The sequence below is a fragment of the Equus quagga genome, chromosome 4, assembly GCF_021613505.1.
Source record: "Equus quagga isolate Etosha38 chromosome 4, UCLA_HA_Equagga_1.0, whole genome shotgun sequence".
Lineage (NCBI taxonomy): Eukaryota > Metazoa > Chordata > Mammalia > Perissodactyla > Equidae > Equus > Equus quagga.
Window position 1 is genome coordinate 6,206,029 of NC_060270.1, and position 18,559 is coordinate 6,224,587.

General features: G+C 40.6%; 1 protein-coding gene across 5 annotated transcripts in view; it reads left to right on the forward strand.

Annotated features, from left to right (window-relative positions):
• The window catches only part of NXPE3 (neurexophilin and PC-esterase domain family member 3), a 45,923-nt gene that overhangs the window by 10,883 nt on the left and 16,481 nt on the right, over nt 1-18,559 (forward strand). The window lies entirely within an intron of this gene.

Genomic DNA, 18,559 nt, shown 5'->3' on the forward strand with positions numbered 1-18,559 from the left:
CTTTCCTCATTGAGTATATGTGGCTCCCTTGTCAAATATTAGTTGACTGTATATGTGGGGCTTTATTTCTGGGCTCTTGATTCTATTTCATTGGTCTGGTGTCTGTATTTATGTCAGTACCACACTGTTTTGATTACTATAGCTTTGTATAATTTGAAATCAGAAATGTGATGCCTTCAGCTTTGTTCTTCTTTTTCAGGATTGCTTTGGCTATTTAGAGTCTTTTATGGTTCCATACAAATTTTAGGATTGATTTTTCTATTGCTGTGAAAAATACACTTGGATTTTTGATAGGAATTGCATTGAATCTGTAGATGGCTTTGGATAGTATATTTTAACATATTAATTCTTCCAATCCATGAATATGAGATATCTTTCCATTTGTTTGTGTCATCTTCAATTTCTTTCATCAAATTCTTGTAGTTTTCATTATACAGATCTTTCACTTTCTTGGTTAAATTTATTCCTAATTATTTTGTTTTTGATGCTAAAGTGAATGGGATAGTTTTCTTTATTTCTTTTTCAGATGTTTTGTTATTAGTGTATAGAAATGCAACTGATTTCTGTACATTGATTTTATATCCTGCACCTTTATTGAATTTGTTGGTTAGTTCCAACAGTTTTTTGATTGTCTTCAGGATTTTCTATATGTAAGATCATATCATCTACAAATAATGGCAATTTTACCTTTTCCTGTCTGATTTGGATGTCTGTTTCTTTGTCTTGCCTATTTGCTCTGGTTAACACTTCCAGTACTATGTTTAATAAGAGTGGCGAGGGGGCTGGCCCTGCGGCTGAGTGGTTAAGTTCATGCGCTTCACTTCAGTGGCCCGGGGTTTTGCTGGTTCGGATCCTGGGTGCGGACATGGCACCGCTCATCAGGCCATGCTGAGGCGGTGTCCCACATAGCATGACCAGAGGCACTCACAAGTAGAATCTACAGCTATGTACTGGGGGGCTTTGGGGAGAAGAATTAAAAAAAAAAAAAAAAAAAGACCAACAACAGTTGTTAGCTCAGGTACCAATCTTTAAAAAAAAAAAAAGAGTGGTGAGAGTGGGCACCCTTGTCTTGTTCCTGATCTCAGAATAAAACCTTTCCGTCTTTCCCTGTTGAGTATGGTGTTAGCTGTGGGTTTGTTGTGTATGGCCTTTATTATGTTCCTTCTATTCCCGATTTGTTGAGGGATTTTATCATGAAAGGATGTTGTAGTTTGTCAAATGCTTTTTCTTCATCTATTGAGATGATGATATGATTTTTATTTTTCATTCTATTAATGTGATGTATCACATTTATTGTTTTGTGTATAGTGTATAATGTTTTTAATATATTGTATTTGGTTTGCTAATATATATATATTTTTTTGCTTTTTCTCTCCAGATTCCCTCAGTACATAGTTGTATATTTTTTTAGTTGTGGGTCCTTCTGGTTGTGGCATGTGGGACGCCACCTCAACATGGCCTGGTGAGCGGTGCCATGTCTGCGCTCAGGATCCGAACTGGCAAAACCCTGGGCTGCTGAAGTGGAGCCCGTGAACTTAACCACTTGGCCACGGGGCCGGCCCCTGCTAATATTTTTTATTTTTGCATGTATATTCATCACGGCTGTTGGCCTGTAGTTTAGTTTTCTGGTAGTATTCTTATTTGGCTTTGGTATCAGGGTAATGCCAACCTCATAAAATCACTTAGGGAGTGTTCTCTCCCCTTAAATTTTTTAGAAGAGTTAGAGAATGTTTGATATTAATTCTTCTTTAAATTTTTACTGGAATTCACCAGTGAAGCCATCTGGTCCTGGGCTTTTCTTTGTTGGGAAGTTTTTGATTACTGATTTTATCTCCTTGCTAGTTATTGATGTGTTCAGATTTTCTTGCTGATTCAGTCTTGGTAGGTTGTATGTTGCTAGGAATGTATCCGTTTCTTCTAGGTTATCCAATTTTTGGCATATAATTGTTCATAGTGTCTTTTATGATCCTATGTATTTCTGTGGTATCAGTTTTAATGTTCTTCTTTCATTTCTGATTTTGTCTTCTTTTTTTCTTAGTGTAACTAAAGGTTTGTCAGTTTTGTTTATCTTTTCAAAAAATCAGCTCTTAGTTTTGTTGATCTTTTCTATTGTTTTTCTGGTCTCTGTGTCATTTATTTCCACTGTGATCTCTGTTATTTCTTTGCTCCTGCTAACTTTGGGCTTAGTTTCTTCTTCTTTTTCTAGTTTCTTAAGGTGTAAAGGTAGGTTGTTTGAAATCTTTCTATTTTCTTAGTCTATGCATTTATTGCTATAAACTTCCCTCTCAGAACTCGTTTTGCCGTAGGTTTCAGTATGTTGTGTGTCCATTTTCACTTGTTTTGAGATATTTTTTGACTTCTCTTTTGATTTCTTCTTTGACCCATTTGTTGTTCAGGATTGTTGTTTAATTTCCACATATTTGTATTTTTCCCAGCATTTCTCTGTTGTTGATGCCTAGTTTCATACCATTGTGGTCAGAACAGATACTTGGTATGATTTCAGTCTTAAATTTGCTAAGACTTGTTTTGTGGCCTATCCTGTGATCTAGTCTGGAGAATGTTCCATGTGCACTTGAGACGAATGTATATTCTGCTGCTGTGGACAGAATGTTCTGTAAATGTCTGTTAGATCTAGTGGTCTAATGTATGATTCAAGTCCAGTGTTTCCTTGTTGATTTCCTGTCTCGGTTATTCATTACTGAAAGCAGGGAATTGATGTCCCTACTATTATTGTCTGTTTCTCCCTTCAGTTCTGTTAGTATTTCCTTAATATATTTAGGTGTTCCAATGTTGGGTGGGTACAGATTTATGATTGTTATATCTTTTTGATGAATTGACCCCTTTATCCAATATATTATGATCTTTGTCTCTTGTTAGTGTTTTTGGCCTAAAGTTTATTTTGTCTCATGTAAGTATTGGTACTCTCGCTTTCTTTTGGTTTCCACTTGCATGGAATATCTTTCTCCATCCCTTCACTTTGAGGCGATGTGTGTGTCCTTAAATCTGAAGTGAGCCTCGTGTAGGCTTCATATCGTTGGGTCTTGTTTTTTTATCCATCCAGCCACTCTCTGCCTTTTGGTTGTTGAATTCAGTCCGCTTACACTTAGAGTATTTTTTGATGTGTAAGGGCTTATTAATACCATCTTATTAATTGCTTTCTGGTTGTTTTGTTTTTCATTGCTTCTTTTGTCCTCTGTTTCTCCTTTCTTTGTAAATTGGTGATTTTACACTGTGGTATGCTCTGTTTTTCCCTGTCTTTTTTGTGAATTTACTCTATGTTTTTGCTTTGTGGTTTTCATGAGGCTTACATAAAACATCTCAGTCCACTTTAAGCTCATAACTTCTGTTGCATGCAAGGGTCAACCCTTTTATATATGTTTATATAAAAAAAATGTATATATTTTTGGAAGACTGGCCCTGAGCTAATGTCTGTTGCCAATCTTCCTCTTTTTTTGATTTTTCTTCTCCCCAAAGCCCCCCAGTACGTAGTTGTATATCCTAGTTGTATGTGCTTCTAGTTCTTCTGTGTGGGACGCCTCCTCAACGTGGCTTAATGAGCAGTGCTAGGTCCGTGCCCGGGATCTGAACTGGCGAAACCCTGGGCCGCCAAAGCCAAGTGCACGCACTTAACCACTTGGCCACGGGGCTGGCCCCACCTTTTATATTTTTGATGTCACAATTTACCTCTTTTTATTTTGCATGTTTGTCAACAAAGTATAGGAGCTATAGTTATTTTTAACACTTTTTTCCCTTAACCTTTACATTATGGTTAAGTGGTTAATGCACCGTCCTAGTACAGAATTGGAGTTTTCTCAATCTGACTGTATATTTACCTTTGTCAGCATGTAGCTTACTCTCATATGTTTCCGTGTCACTGATTCGTGTCTTTTCACTTCAGCTTGAAGAGCTCCTGTCAGCATCTTTCCTAAGGCAGGGCTAGTGGTGATGCACCACCTCAGCTTTTGTTTATCTGGGAAAGCCTTTATTTCTCTTTCATATCTGAAAGGTAACTTGCTGGAGAGAGTATTCTTGCTGGCAGTTTTTTTCTTTCAGCACTTTGAATATGTCATTTGATTCTTTTAGAGAAATCCACTGATAGCCAAAAGAACTGATAGTTCCTTTGTAGATTATAGTCTTTTTTCCTCTGGTTGCTTTAACGATTCTCTGTATATGTTTTTTTTTTGACAGTAGCATTGTGATATATCCTGGTGAGGGTCTCTTTGCATTGAGGTAATGGGGTGATCTGTTAGCTTCATGAACTTGGTTGTCCAAGTATATCCCTAGGTTTGGGAAGTTCTTAGCTACTAGTTCTTTAAAGAAACCTTCTGCCTCCTTTTCCCTCTCTCCTCCTTCTCAAACCCCAATTATTCTACTGTTTGTATGTTTGATGGCATCCTATAGATCATGTAGACTTTCTGTGCTCTTTTGCATTCTTTTTTCTTTGTTCTCTTCTGATTGGGTTATTTCCAAGTTCCTGTCCTCTAGCTCACGTATCCTGTCTTCCATTTGATCTTCTCTGTTGTAGATGCTCTTTATTGCATTTTTCATTTCATTCATTGAATTCTTCAGCTCCAGAATTTGTTTGCTTCTTTCTTATGGTTTCTAGTTCTTTGTAAATTTCTCATTTTGTTCATGTATTTTGTTCAATTGTCTGTGTTTTTTTTGTAGCTCCTTCAGTTTCCTGAAACAGCTGTTTTGAATTCTTTATCAACTAGATCACTAAATTCCATGCCTTTTAGCTTAGTTATTGGAGAATTGTTGTTATCTTTTGGTGATGACATGTTTCCTTGATTCTTCATGTTCCTTGTAGATTTGCATTGCTGCTTTCGCATTTGAAGTAGCATGCACCTCCTCAAATCTTTACTAATTGTCTCAGATTGGGTAAACTGTTCATTGGTCCTGTTATATCTGGGGTTTTCTCGGTGCTATGGTTATACCTGCTCCACCCTTCTTGCTTCTTCTTGTGACACAAATCTTAAACTTTTATGGCTTCTCTGGTTCTTACAACCCACTGGGCTAGCTGCTGTTAACCTCCTTTGTTTTCCAGAAGGTGGCACTATAGCTCAGGTTTGTGGTTTCTCTCTTGCTCATTGATACTTGTCTCTTTTTCTGATAGTACTGCTTTTACCAGACTTGCTGCTTCCCTTGGGAGCACGTACAAGAAGCTAGTCTCAGTAGGGGGAGGTATATGTTTAGCATTCAGGGCATTGGGGGTGCCTGTGGGCTCGGTGGGGAGATTGTCAGGTAAGGTTCTCCTTGCTCAGGACTTTAGCAGGACGTCTACCTCTGACCCTCCAGGAGAATAGGGTCATGGGTGGACTTCCTGCTAAAGTCCTGAGCACAGTCAGCAGGAACTGTGTCCCTTCAATGCCTTGTGATATTCTTACCTGCCTCTTGCCTAATCTCCCTCCTGCCAGTCATGGAGGTCCTGCCTCAGTACTCTGGGTGCTGCTGGAGAGAAATGGGTTCCTCCAGCAGCATCTCACACAGCAGGGGCAGCTGGGCAGGAACTCACTACTCCTTTTCCCTCTTCAGAGAGGATGCTGCCAGATAGTTCAGCTACATGTTATGTCATGTTGGGGGAGGGTCAACGCTGACAAAGTTTCTCTTACCCTCTCAGTGTGTCCAAACTCGTTTGTTTGGGTTTATTTTCTGCTCCAGTGGCATCTGGAATCTCCCTTTGTGAGGGCTGGATTTCTACAAATTCTTTCTTGTCCATCAGTATCTGCCCAGGTCAGCATCTCCAGGTTTTCCTTGACTGCAGCTGAGAAGGGTGAATGCAAGTTCACTGGCTCTGTTCTGCAGCCTGGACTGAGATCTGTCTGCCTATTACTAGATGCACATGTGGGTAAGACTCCTCCTGGCTTCCTGGGCATGTGGTGCTGGATCCCCTAGAGGCACTTTTGTTTATGGATGAATGCCTAATTAATTGTTAAAAAGGTGGATGAAAAGGAGTAATGTCTTATTCTGTCATGATGCTGATGTCCTCTGCTAAAGGAAAATTTTTAAAGTCATTTTGTTTTCTTCCTCTTACTCATTTTTTTTTTCATCTCCCCAAAGCCTTTCAGTACGTAGTTGTATATTCTAGTTGTGAGTGCTTCTGGTTGTGCTATGTGGGACGCCGCCTCAGCATGGCCTGATGAGCAGTGCCACGTCCACGCCCAGGATCCGAACCGGTGAAACCCTGGGCCGCTGAAGCGGAGCGTGGGAACTTAACCACTTGGCCACAGGGCCAGCCCCCCATTACCCCTTTTTTTTTTTTTATTAATGTTATGATAGATTACAACCTTGTGAGATTTCAGTTGTACATTATTGTTAGTCATGTTGTGGGTACACCACTTCCCCCTTTGTGCCCTCCCCCCACCCCCCCTTTTCCCTGGTAACCACCGATCAGATCTCCTTGTCAATATATTAACTTCCACCTATGAGTGGAGTCATATAGAGTTCGTCTTTCTCTGACTGGCTTATTTCGCTTAACATAATACCCTCGAGGTCCATCCACGTTGCTGCGAATGGGCCAATTTTGTCTTTTATTATGGCTGAGTAGTATTCCATTGTGTATATATACCATATCTTCTTTATCCAATCATCAGTTTCTGGGCATGTAGGTTGGTTCCATGTCTTGGCTATTGTAAATAATGCTGCGATGAACATAGGGGTGCAAGGGACTCTTGGGATTTCTGATTTCAGGTTCTTAGGATAGATACCCAGTAATGGGATGGCTGGGTCATAGGGTATTTCTATTTTTAACTTTTTGAGAAATCTCCATACTGTTTTCCATAGTGGCTGTACCAGTTTGCATTCCCACCAACAGTGTATGAGGGTTCCTTTTTCTCCACAACCTCTCCAACATTTGTCGCTCTTGGTTTTGGATGTTTTTGCCAATCTAACGGGGGTAAGGTGATATCTTAGTGTAGTTTTGATTTGCATTTCCCTGATGATTAGCGATGATGAACATCTTTTCATGTGTCTATTGGCCATATTCATATCTTCTTTTGAGAAATGTCTGTTCATGTCCTCTGCCCATTTTTTGATCGGGTTGTTTGTTTTTTTGTTGTTAAGCAGTGTGAGTTCTTTGTATATTATGGAGATTAACCCTTTGTCGGATAAGTGGCTTGTAAATATTTTTTCCCAATTAGTGAGCTGTTTTTTTGTTTCAATTCTGTTTTCCCTTGCCTTGAAGAAGCTCTTTAGTCTGATGAAGTCCCATTTGTTTATTCTTTCTATTGTTTCCCTCAACTGAGGAGTTACAGTGTCCGAAAAGATTCTTTTGAAACTGATGTCAAAGAGTGTACTGCCTATATTCTCTTCCAAAAGACTTATTGTCTCAGGCCTAATCTTTAGGTCTTTGATCCATTTTGAGTTTATTTTGGTGTGTGGTGAAAAAGAATGGTCGATTTTCAATCTTTTGCATGTGGCTGTCCAGTTTTCCCAGCACCATTTGTTGAAGAGACTTTCTTTTCTCCATTGTAGGCCCTCTGCTCCTTTGTCGAAGATTAGCTGTCCATAGATGTGTGGTTTTATCTCTGGGCTTTCAATTCTGTTCCATTGATCTGTGGACCTGTTTTTGTACCAGTACCATGCTGTTTTGATCACTGTAGCTTTGTAGTATGTTTTGAAATCGGGGATTGTGATTCCGCCGGCTTTGTTTTTCTTGCTCAGGATTGCTTTAGCAATTCGCGGTCTTTTGTTGCCCCATATGAATTTTAGGATTCTTTGTTCAATTTCTGTGAAGAATGTTCTTGGGATTCTGATTGGGATAGCATTGAATCTGTAGATTGCTTTAGGTAGTATGGACATTTTAACTATGTTTATTCTTCCAATTCATGTGCATGGAATGTCTTTCCATCTCTTTATGTCGTCGTCAGTTTCTTTCAAGAAAGTCTTGTAGTTTTCATTGTATAGATCCTTCACTTCCTTGGTTAAGTTTATCCCAAGGTATTTTATTCTTTTCGTTGCAATTGTGAATGGGATTGAGTTCTTGAGTTCTTTTTCTGTTAGTTCATTGTTAGTGTATAGAAATGCTACTGATTTATGTATGCTGATTTTATACCCTGCTATTTTGCTGTAGTTGTTGATTATTTCTAATAGTTTTTCTATGGATTCTTTGGGGTTTTCTATATATAAGATCATGTCATCTGCAAACAGCGAGAGTTTTACTTCTTTATTACCTATTTGGATTCCTTTTATTTCTTTTTCCTGCCAAATTGCTCTGGCCAACACCTCCAGTACTATGTTGAATAGGAGTGGTGAAAGTGGGCACCCTTGTCTTGTTCCTGTCCTCAGAGGGATGGCTTTCAGTTTTTGTCCATTGAGTATGATGTTGGCTGTGGGTCTGTCATATATGGCCTTTATTATGTGGAGGTACTTTCCTTCTATACCCATTTTATTGAGGGTTTTTATCATAAATGGGTGTTGGATCTTGTTGAATGCTTTCTCTGCATCTACTGAGATGATCATGTAGTTTTTGTTTTTCATTTTGTTGATGTAGTGTATCACGTTGATTGACTTGCGGATGTTGAACCTTCCCTGTGTCCCTGGTATAAATCCCACTTGATCATGGTGTATAATCTTTTTGATGTATTGCTGTATTCAGTTTGCCAGAATTTTGTTGAGGATTTTTGCATCTATGTTCATCAGTGATATCGGCCTGTAGTTCTCCTTCTTTGTGTTGTCCTTGTCAGGTTTGGGGATCAGAGTGATGTTGGCTTCATAAAATGTGTTAGGGAGTACTCCATCTTTCTCAATTTTCTGGAATAGTTTGAGAAGAATAGGTATTAAGTCTTCTTTGAATGTTTGGTAGAATTCTCCAGAGAAGCCGTCTGGTCCTGGACTCTTATTTTTGGGGAGGTTTTTGATTACCATATCTATTTCCTTACTTGTGATTGGCCTATTCAGATTCTCCATTTCTTCCTGATTCAGTTTGGGGAGGTTGTAGGAGTCTAGGAAGTTGTCCATTTCTTCCAGGTTGTTCAATTTGTTGGCATATAGTTTTTCATAGTATTCTCTTATGATCCCTTGTATTTCATTGGTATCTGTTGTGATTTCTCCTGTCTCATTCCTAATTTTATTTATTTGCGATTTCTCTCTTCTTTTCTTGGTGAGTCTGGCTAAAGGTTTGTCGATTTTGTTAATTTTTTCGAAGAACCAACTCTTTGTTTCATTGATCCTTTCTATTGTCTTTTTTGTTTCAACATTGTTTATTTCTGCTCTTATTTTTATTATTTCCCTCCTTCTACTGACTCTGGGCTTTGTTTGTTCTTCTTTTTCTAGTTCTGTTAGGTGTCGTTTGAGGTTGCTTATGTGAGCTTTTTCTTGTTTAGTGAGGTGAGCCTGTATTGCGATGAATTTCCCTCTTAGGACTGCTTTTGCTGCATCCCAGATAATTTGGTATGTCGTGTTCTCATTTTCATTTGTCTCCAGATAATATTTGATTTCTTCTTTAATTTCTTCAATGATCCATTGTTTGTTCAGAAGCGTGTTGTTTAGTCTCCACATTTTTGCACCTTTCTCTGCTTTTTTCTTGTAGTTGATTTCTAGTTTCATAGCATTATGATCAGAAAAGATGCTTGATATTATTTCAACTCTCTTGTATTTATTGATGTTTGCTTTGTTTCCCAAAATATGGTCAATCCTTGAGAATGTTCCATGTGCACTTGAGAAGAATGTGTAACCTGCTGTTTTTGGATGAAGTGTTCTATATATATCTATTAAGTCCATCTGGTCTAATTTTTCATTTAATTCTATTATTTCCTTGTTGATTTTCTGTCTGGATGTTCTGTCCATTGGTGTTAATGGTGTGTTGAGGTCCCCTACTATTATTGTATTGTTGTTGATGTCTTCGTTTAGTTCTATTAAGAGTTGCTTTACAAATTTCGGTGCTCCTGTGTTGGGTGCGTATATATTTATAAGTGTTATGTCTTCTTGGTGGAGAGTCCCTTTTATCATTATATACTGCCCCTCTTTGTCTTTCTTTATCTGTTTTGCTTTGAAGTCTACCTTGTCTGATATTAGTATAGCGACACCTGCTTTCTTTTGTTCATTATTAGCTTGGAGTATTGTTCTCCATCCCTTCACTCTGAGTCTGTGTTTGTCTTTGGGGCTGAGGTGTGTTTCCTGGAGGCAGCATGTTGTTGGATCTTGTTCTTTGATCCATCCTGCCACTCTGTGTCTTTTGATTGGGGAGTTCAATCCATTTACATTTAGAATGATTATTGAGATGTGGGGGCCTACCACTACCATTTTATGTCTTGTTCTCCAGTTTTCTTCAATTTCCTTTGTTTCTCGTCCCATGGTTTAATCTGTTCTGATGAAGAGCTGCTACTCTCTGTTGTTGTCCTTCTACTTATCTCCTCTGCTCTTGGTTTTGTAGCCCCTTTCCTTTTTTTGATTTTTCAGGAATGAGAGTTTTCCTGAGGATTTCCTGAAGAAGAGGTTTTCTGGCAATGAACTCCCTTAATTTTTGTTTATCTGGGAAAGTTTTTATTTCTCCATCGTATTTGAAGGATATTTTCGCTGGGTAGAGAATTCTCGGCTGTAGGTTTTTGTCCTTCAGATTTTTGAATATATCATTCCACTCTCTTCTAGCCTGTAAAGTTTCTGCTGAGAAATCTGCTGATAGCCTGATGGGGATTCCTTTGTAGGTTAGTTTCTTTTGCCTGGCTGTCCTTAGTATTTTCTCCTTGTCGTTGACTTTTGCTAGCTTCACTACTATATGCCGTGGGGTTGGTCTTCTTGCATTGATAAAGTTTGGAGATCTATTGGCTTCTGTCACCTGAAGATCCATCTCTCTCATGAGATTTGGGAAGTTCTCAGCCATTATTTCTTTGAATAGGCTTTCTGCCCCTTTCTCCTTCTCTTCTCCCTCTGGTATACCTATAATCCTTACGTTGCATCTCCTAATTGTGTCTGATAATTCTCGGAGAGTTTCTTCATATCTTTTTAGTCTTACTTCTCTCTCCTCGTCTGCCTGCAGCATTTCTATATTCCCATCTTCCAAATTGCTAATTCTTTCCTCCATATTATCGGCCCTACTGTTCAGTGCATCTAGATTTTTCTGAATCTCCTCTATTGTGTTCTTCATTTCCAGTATTTCTGTTTGGTTCTTCTTTATCCTATCAAACTCTTTTGTGACATAGCTCCTGAACTCGTCGAGTTGTCTATCTGAATTCTCTCTTAACTCATTGAGTATTTTAATGATGGCTGTTTTGGAGTCATCATCATTTAGGTTATATATCTCATTTTCTTTGGGATTGTTTTCTGTGTATTTGTTATTTTCCTTCTGTTCTGGAGATTTAATGTATTTTTTCATATTGCTTGATGTTGTAGATTTGTGCCTCTGCATAGAGATAGAGTTTAGTTGCTCCTCCCACTTGTTTCTGCTGGTGTGGTGGGGGAGCAGCTGTTTATACTGCACCAACCAGGAACCCTATCCACAGTTGCTAACTGGGCCTGGGCCCCTCCTCGTAGTCACATTGGTCCTTTGGATTCCCTCTTCTGCCGTGGGGGCCGTCACGGAGGGGCTTCAGGCTGCTGGTGCCTACTGTTGCAGCCCACCTAGACGTGCTCCCTCCTTGGGGTCTGCAACGGTGTTATGGGCTTTTCCAGCGGCCAGGGGTAGGATCACTTATATTTGCCGCTCCATCACTGTCGGCACCCGCAAAATCTCACTTGTCCACTATGGGTTGCAGCATAGGTATTGGCATCTTCTACAGTCTGTGGTTAGCTCACCTAGCTATGCTACTTTTGTCTCCGGGTCTTTCAGCCTTGTGGCTCCCGGATGGGTGCTCTCTACTAGTGCTGTGCAGAGGCTTTCGCTGAGGCTGCTGTGAGCCTGTAGGGTTTCCCCCTAGGTTACGGAGCTGGGTCGCTGGAACTCCACCCAGCCCCAGTCCTGTTTCCCAGGAACTCAGGGAGCCCTTTGCCCTGTCTGGGGGATAGCCGGAGATCCTGATTTCAGTGGTAGGTGGTCAGCTGCTGCCCTGCCTGATATTCTTCTCTCTGGGACCCTCCCGGTGTTGTGGATGCTGGGAGTGGTCCCTCCGCTAATGGCAGACAGAGAGCCCTGTCTGCTGCCCGGGCGGAACTCCGGAGCCTCCCCTCTGGGCTGCGGAGCCGGCCCCTGGAGCTTCACCCAGCCCGAGTCCTCTCCGAGATCTCCGGCAATCCCTAGCCCCACGGGGCGGGCAACGGCAGCTGGGGGTCACCTCGCCCTCTGGGATTCTCTCCGGGACTTTCCTGGAGTTGTGAATGCTGGGAGTGGCCCCTCCGCTAATGGCTGACAGAGAGTTTTGTCTGCTGCCCGGGCGGAACCCATTACCCTTTTTAATGAACAAATAATACCATGTGCTTCTTTAAAATGAAGACTCCTAATGAAATCCTTTCAACTGAAAATGTCTGTATGTAAGTGTAAAATGAGAAGGAAAAAATACAGATCTAAGAAGATCATTAAAAAACCTTCTTGTATTTTGGGGTTAATGTTACCTTGTATGGAGTTATTTTTACCTTGTATAGGATTTCGTAGTGGTTTAGCATATTTGGGGAGTCGAGACCTTGGTTTGGTGGTTTATAACGGTAATACTAACTATTGAGAAGAGTAATTTTTCGTTTTGCTTTGTTGTTGTTACTGGTTTTTTCCCCCTTGCAATCTAACTCATTGTACAATGTAGGATGTAGTTTTCTGCACCCATTTTCCAATGTGTGTGTGTGTGTGTGTGTGTGAGATTTTTTCCACACCACTAGGCAATTCTTAGATACCAGCAGGGGGTCCTACAATTCATCTCAATTCTGATACTATCTACTTGGAGATAGCATCAGATCCCACAGGTTAATAAGGGCTCAGTCCTACAAGACTGTCCCCCCACCACCTTCAGATGCCAGTTGCAGGTCCAGGTTGTCATCTGTGCTTCTGACAGACTGGCTGTAGATCGGAGGGTCCATTGACCCATGCTTTGGGTTCGATTAATTTGCTACAGCAGCTCACAGAGCTCAGAGAAATATTTTACTTACTAGATTACTGGTTTATTATAAAAGGATAAAACTCAGGAACAGCCAGATGGAAGAGATGTGTTAAGACAAGGTATGTGGGAAGGGCACGGAGCTTCCATGCCTTTAGGAATGCACCACTTTCCCCAACTCTCCACGTATTCACTAACCTGGAAGCTCTCTCCAAACCCTGTCTTTTGGGTTTTTATGGAGGCTTCATTCTGTAGGCGTGAGTGATCAAGTCATTGGTTGTTGGCGATGGGTTCAACCTCCAGCTACTCTCCCCTTCCCAGAGGTCAGAGGGTGGGACTATAAATTCCAACCCTGTAATCATGGTTGCTTCTGCTAAAACCAGCCAACACCCTTAGGTGCTTTCCAAAAGTCACCTCATTAACATAAACCCAGTTGTGGTGGAAAGGGGCTTGTTATGAACAACAAGACACCCATTTCACCTTTATGGCTCTGCAGCATTTTCGGGAACTGAGGAGAAGAAACCAAATTTTATAACAAAAGATGCTCCCATTGCTCTTATCACTCAGGAAATTCCAAGGGTTTTGCAGCTGTGAGCCAGGAACTGTGGACAAAGACCAAATATGTACTTCTTATAAATCACTATATCAAAGGCACGTATCTATTTTTTCCTGTCCATTTGTCCATCTGTGCTTCTATGTATTAAGAAAATACTTAATGAAACATATAAAAAAGTTCAAAGAGTAGAGAATGATATTAAGTATATAATTGAATTCCCTCCCCTTTCTTCACTTTCAGTGTTGTTTCTTGGATATAACTGCTGTTTTTAATTATTTGGGAATTATCACTAATTGTGTATCACATACTTATCTCGATTTGTCAAGTTTGCATCGTATCTCCTGACCCTTCCACCTGACGCAGGATAGTGTGGGTAGTTCAGAACCCAGACTGAAGTCAGACTGCTTGGGTTCCAATCCTGGCTTACTGCTCATTGATGCGGGCTTGGTGAGTCAAGGAGTCGAAAGAAAGATTTCTTGGACTCTGAAGGTCTGGCAGTAGTGCTCTTTTAGTTAGAGAATAGCATGGAGTAGCATGGGGACAGGACCCATGGGCAGTAAGAGCTGCAGGCATGGGCACAGGACCCATGGGCAGTAAGAGCTGCAGGCATGGGGACAGGACCCATGGGCAGTAAGAGCTGCAGGCATGGGGACAGGACCCATGGGCAGTAAGAGCTGCAGGCATGGGGACAGAACCCATGGGCAGTGAAGAGCTGCAGGCATGGGGACAGGACCCATGGGCAATAAGAGCTGCAGGCATGGGGACAGGACCCATGGGCAGTGAAGAGCTGCAGGCATGGGGACAGGACCCATGGGCAGTGAAGAGCTGCAGCATGGGGACAGGACTCATGGGCAGTAAGAGCTACAGGCATGGGGACAAGACCCATGGGCAGTAAGAGCTGCAGCATGGGGACAGAACCCAGGGGCAGTAAGAGCTGCAGCCATGGGGACAGGACCCAGGGGCGGTAAGAGCTACAGGCATGGGGACAAGACCCGTGGGCAGTAAAGCTGTAGCCATGGGGACAGGATCCATGGGCGGTAAGAGCTGCAGGCATGGGGACAGGACCCGTGGGCGGTAAGAGCTGCAGGCATGGGGACAGGCCCCATGGGCAGTAAAGAGCTGCAATGGGTTGAGGGCACGGCTAAATTTATAAAGCATAGACATGTGAGTTATTTCTTTACAAGGCAAAGAAAGATTATGTTAAAAAAAAGTCATTAAAATGGTACCAGTGTAGGTGGGGTCTGGTTATTGGATGGTCTTATAACTTTAGAGAAGAATCGATTGGATCAGGTCAGGACGTCCTATGCTCCCGGAGGATGATATAGATCCGTATGTAGGGCAGGTCACCTTGGACTTCTCTCCTTGGGGCAGGGGCAGCCTTGATCCTCATCTCTCATAACCTACATGATCTTGGGCAAATTACTAAGCCATTCTGTGCCTTAGTTTCTTTGTCTATAAGGTGGACTTAATCATAGGACTTATCTTATGGGATGGTTTGAAATCGTATTGAAAGATTCATGTAAAGTCTTTTAGAGTGTCTGGCACATAAGTGTGCAATAATGTTGGCTGATACTCCTCCTCTTGTTAAGAGTGAAAGGTGAGATCTTCTGCTGACTCACACTTTCTGTCACTCTCTTTCCAAAATTTGTAAAATTGTTTTCATTTCTCTACATTAAATAGTGTATTTAGGTCTTTGTTTCCCTAACAACATTAGACAATATGTCTTAACTGCCTCCTGTGAGTGAGGAAGAAAAGTACTCCTGCGTTATTTTCCGTTTGACTTCTGTTAGCCTATAATATTACTTTGGCATCATCGGGTTTTATAATCTTTAGATTTATTGCTCTAACTATAATTAAGGCTAATGTCTATTCTTTATGGATTGATTGTTATGCTTAAACATCATAGCATACGGCATTTACATTATTATGTTTATGTAAATGTTACTCAATATAGAAGATGATCCTTTGAAACCAAACCTATATTTCTTAGAAGTGTGTTGTTTAATCTCCAGGTATTTTGGGATTTCCCAGCTATCTTTCTGTTACTGATTTCTAGTTTAATTCCATTGTAGTCTAATAGCAGACATTATATGATTTCTCTTCTTTTCGATTTTTCAAGGTGTATTTTATGGCCCAGAATGTGGTCTGTTTTGGTAAATGTTCCACATGAGGCTTGAGAAGAGTGTATATTCTGCTGTTATTGGATAAGTAGTTTATAGATGTATATTATATTCAGTTGATTGATGGTGATTAATGGTGCTGTTGAGGTCAACTGTGTCCTTACTGATTATCTACTTGCTGGATCTGTCCATTTCTGATAGAAGAGTGTTAAAGTCTTCAACTATAATATCAAATTCATTTGTTTTTCCTTGCGGTTTTATCAGTTTTTGCCTCATATATTTTGACTCTCTATGGTTAGGCACGTATCCATTAAAGATTGTTATGTCTTCTTGGAGAATTGATCCCTTTATATTATGCCCTTCTTTATCTCTGACGACTTTCCTTGTTCTGAAGTCTGTTTTGTCTGAAATTAATATAACTACTCCCACTTTCTTTTGATTGGTGCTGGCGTGGTATGTCTTTCTCCATCCATTTATTTGTAATCTATGTATGTCTTTACATTGAAAGTAGATTTCTTGTAGACAACATATAATTGAGTCTTGTTTTTTAATTCATTCTGACAGTCTCTGTCTTTTAATTGGTACATTTAGCCTATTGATGTTCAAAGTGATTATTGATATAGTTGGATTAACATCTACCATATTTGTTACTGTTTTCTATTCCTTGTACTTGTTCTTTGTTCCTATTTTTGTCTTCTGCACTTTTCTGACTTGTGGTTTTAACTGAGCATTTTGTAGATTCCATTTTCTCTCCTTTCTTAGTATATCAGTTATACTTCTTATTTTACTTTCTTTTTTTAAGGAAGGAGAAAGGGCTTTTTTTTTAGATTGGCACCTGAGCTAACATCTGTTGCCAATCTTCTTTTTTTCTTCTTCTCCTCCCCAAAGCACCCCCAGTACATAGTTGTATATTCTAGTTGTGAGTGCTGCCTCAGCATGGCCTGACAAGCAGTGCCATGTCCGTGCCCAGGATCTGAACCAGTGAAACCCTGGGCTGCCGAAGCGGAGCACGCGAACTTAACCAGTTGGCCACGGGACGGGCCTTTATTTTACTTTTTTAGGTGATTACCCTAGAGTTTGCAATACACATTTCCAACTAATCTAAGTCTACTATCAAACAACAGTATATCGCTTCCTGGGTAGTGCAGTTATAAAATATTCCTAATTTCTCCTTCCTGTCCCTCGTATCATTGCTGTCATTCATTTCACTTAAAGATAAGTGTAGGGGCCGGCCCCGTGGTGTAGCAGTTAAGTTTGCACGTTCTGCTTCAGTGGCACCGGGTTTGCTGGTTTAGCTCCCCAGTGCAGACATGGCATCGCTTGGCAAGCCATGCTGTGGTAGGTGTCCCACATATTAAAAAAAAGTAGAGGAAGATGGGCATGGATGTTAGCTTGGGACCAGTCTTCCTCAGCAAAAAGAAGAGGATTGGCAGATGTTAGCTCAGGGCTAATCTTCCTCAAAAAAAAAAAGTGTAAGTGGTTAGTTATCTAAATCAACCAAGATCTCTCAAACAAAGGAGCAGTGGTGGGGTAATCTGACTCTTTATCTAGTCATGTGGCTGGCAATGTGTTTTTTTGACATAGCTGTCTTTGAAGTGGATGCCTCTTTGAAATGGATGTCTTGGCAATCAAAGTTCAAAAAAGAAAGATCACCTGTCAGGACTTACACTACAGGAAGATTACAGAGGTTTCTCATATATTCCCTACCCCCACATGCATCCCCCACATGCATAGCCTTCCCCATTGTTAATGTCACTTACTGGATAGTACATTTTTTACAAAAGATGAACCTACATTGTCTCGACGAAAATAATCCATAACCAATCTATAAATGAAAATTTGGGTGAGTTTATTCTGAGCTGAAATCTGAGGACCATGGCCCGGGGCCTTTATTCCTGAAGTAAGAAAGGGCACCAAAGAAGTGAGGTATACAGAGTGGTTATATACCCCCAAACAGGATGTTTCACATATGATTGAAATGTCCCTTCCACAATAGTCACAAGATTGCCCTGTTGGCACAGCGCTTGATGGACACAGCAGGTAGTGGGTCTGCTATCTCAGAGGGGGTAGCAGGAGGCAAGCTTATTGTGTCGAGCTGGGTGGTCACAGCAATCAGTGCCTAGCCTAAGGAAAGATGCTTAATCCTTAAGGAAATGCCAGCGTTGGGAGAGGGAGGGAAGTTGCACCTTTATCTCAAGGGCCTTTGTTCTTGCCATAGGGAATATCTAAAGCAGATATACAATGCATGCTCAACGGCCTTGGTCAGGCCCTTTTGGAAAGACAAGGTCAGGCCGAATTAGGTTTACACCAAATGGCTTCCTCATATTCTCCAATATATCCTGTTGCTTGCCATTTTTATTTGTCAATTGACATGTCATAATCACACAAGGTCTGTAGTTTACATTTGGGTTCACTCTTGGTGTTGTACATTCTTTGGGTTTGGATGAATGTATGATGACATCTGTTTATCATTATAATATCATACAGAGTTTTTTGCCTGCCCTAAAAATCCTCTCTGCTCTGTCTCGCATTTCTTTTTGATTCTTTCTTGGAATTTCCATCTCTCTCCTTACATTGCCCATCTGTTCTTTCATGTTGTCTGCTTTTGCCATTAGAAATCTTAGCATATTAATCACACTTGTTTTAAATTCCTGGTCTTATTGTTCCAACATCCCTGATATATCTGAGTCTGCTTCTGATGCTTGATCTGTGTTTTCAAACTTTGTTTTTTGCCTTTTAGTATGTCTTGTAATTTTTTGTTGAAAGCTGGACATGATGTATTGGGTAAAAGGAACTCTGATAAATAGGCTTTTAGTGGTGGTAAGGTGTTGGGGAGGTGAAGTGTCTTTTAGTTCTACGATTAAATCTTGGTCTTTTAGTGACCCTGTGCTCATGGCTGTGAGCTCTGAAAGTGCTTCTTAGTCCTC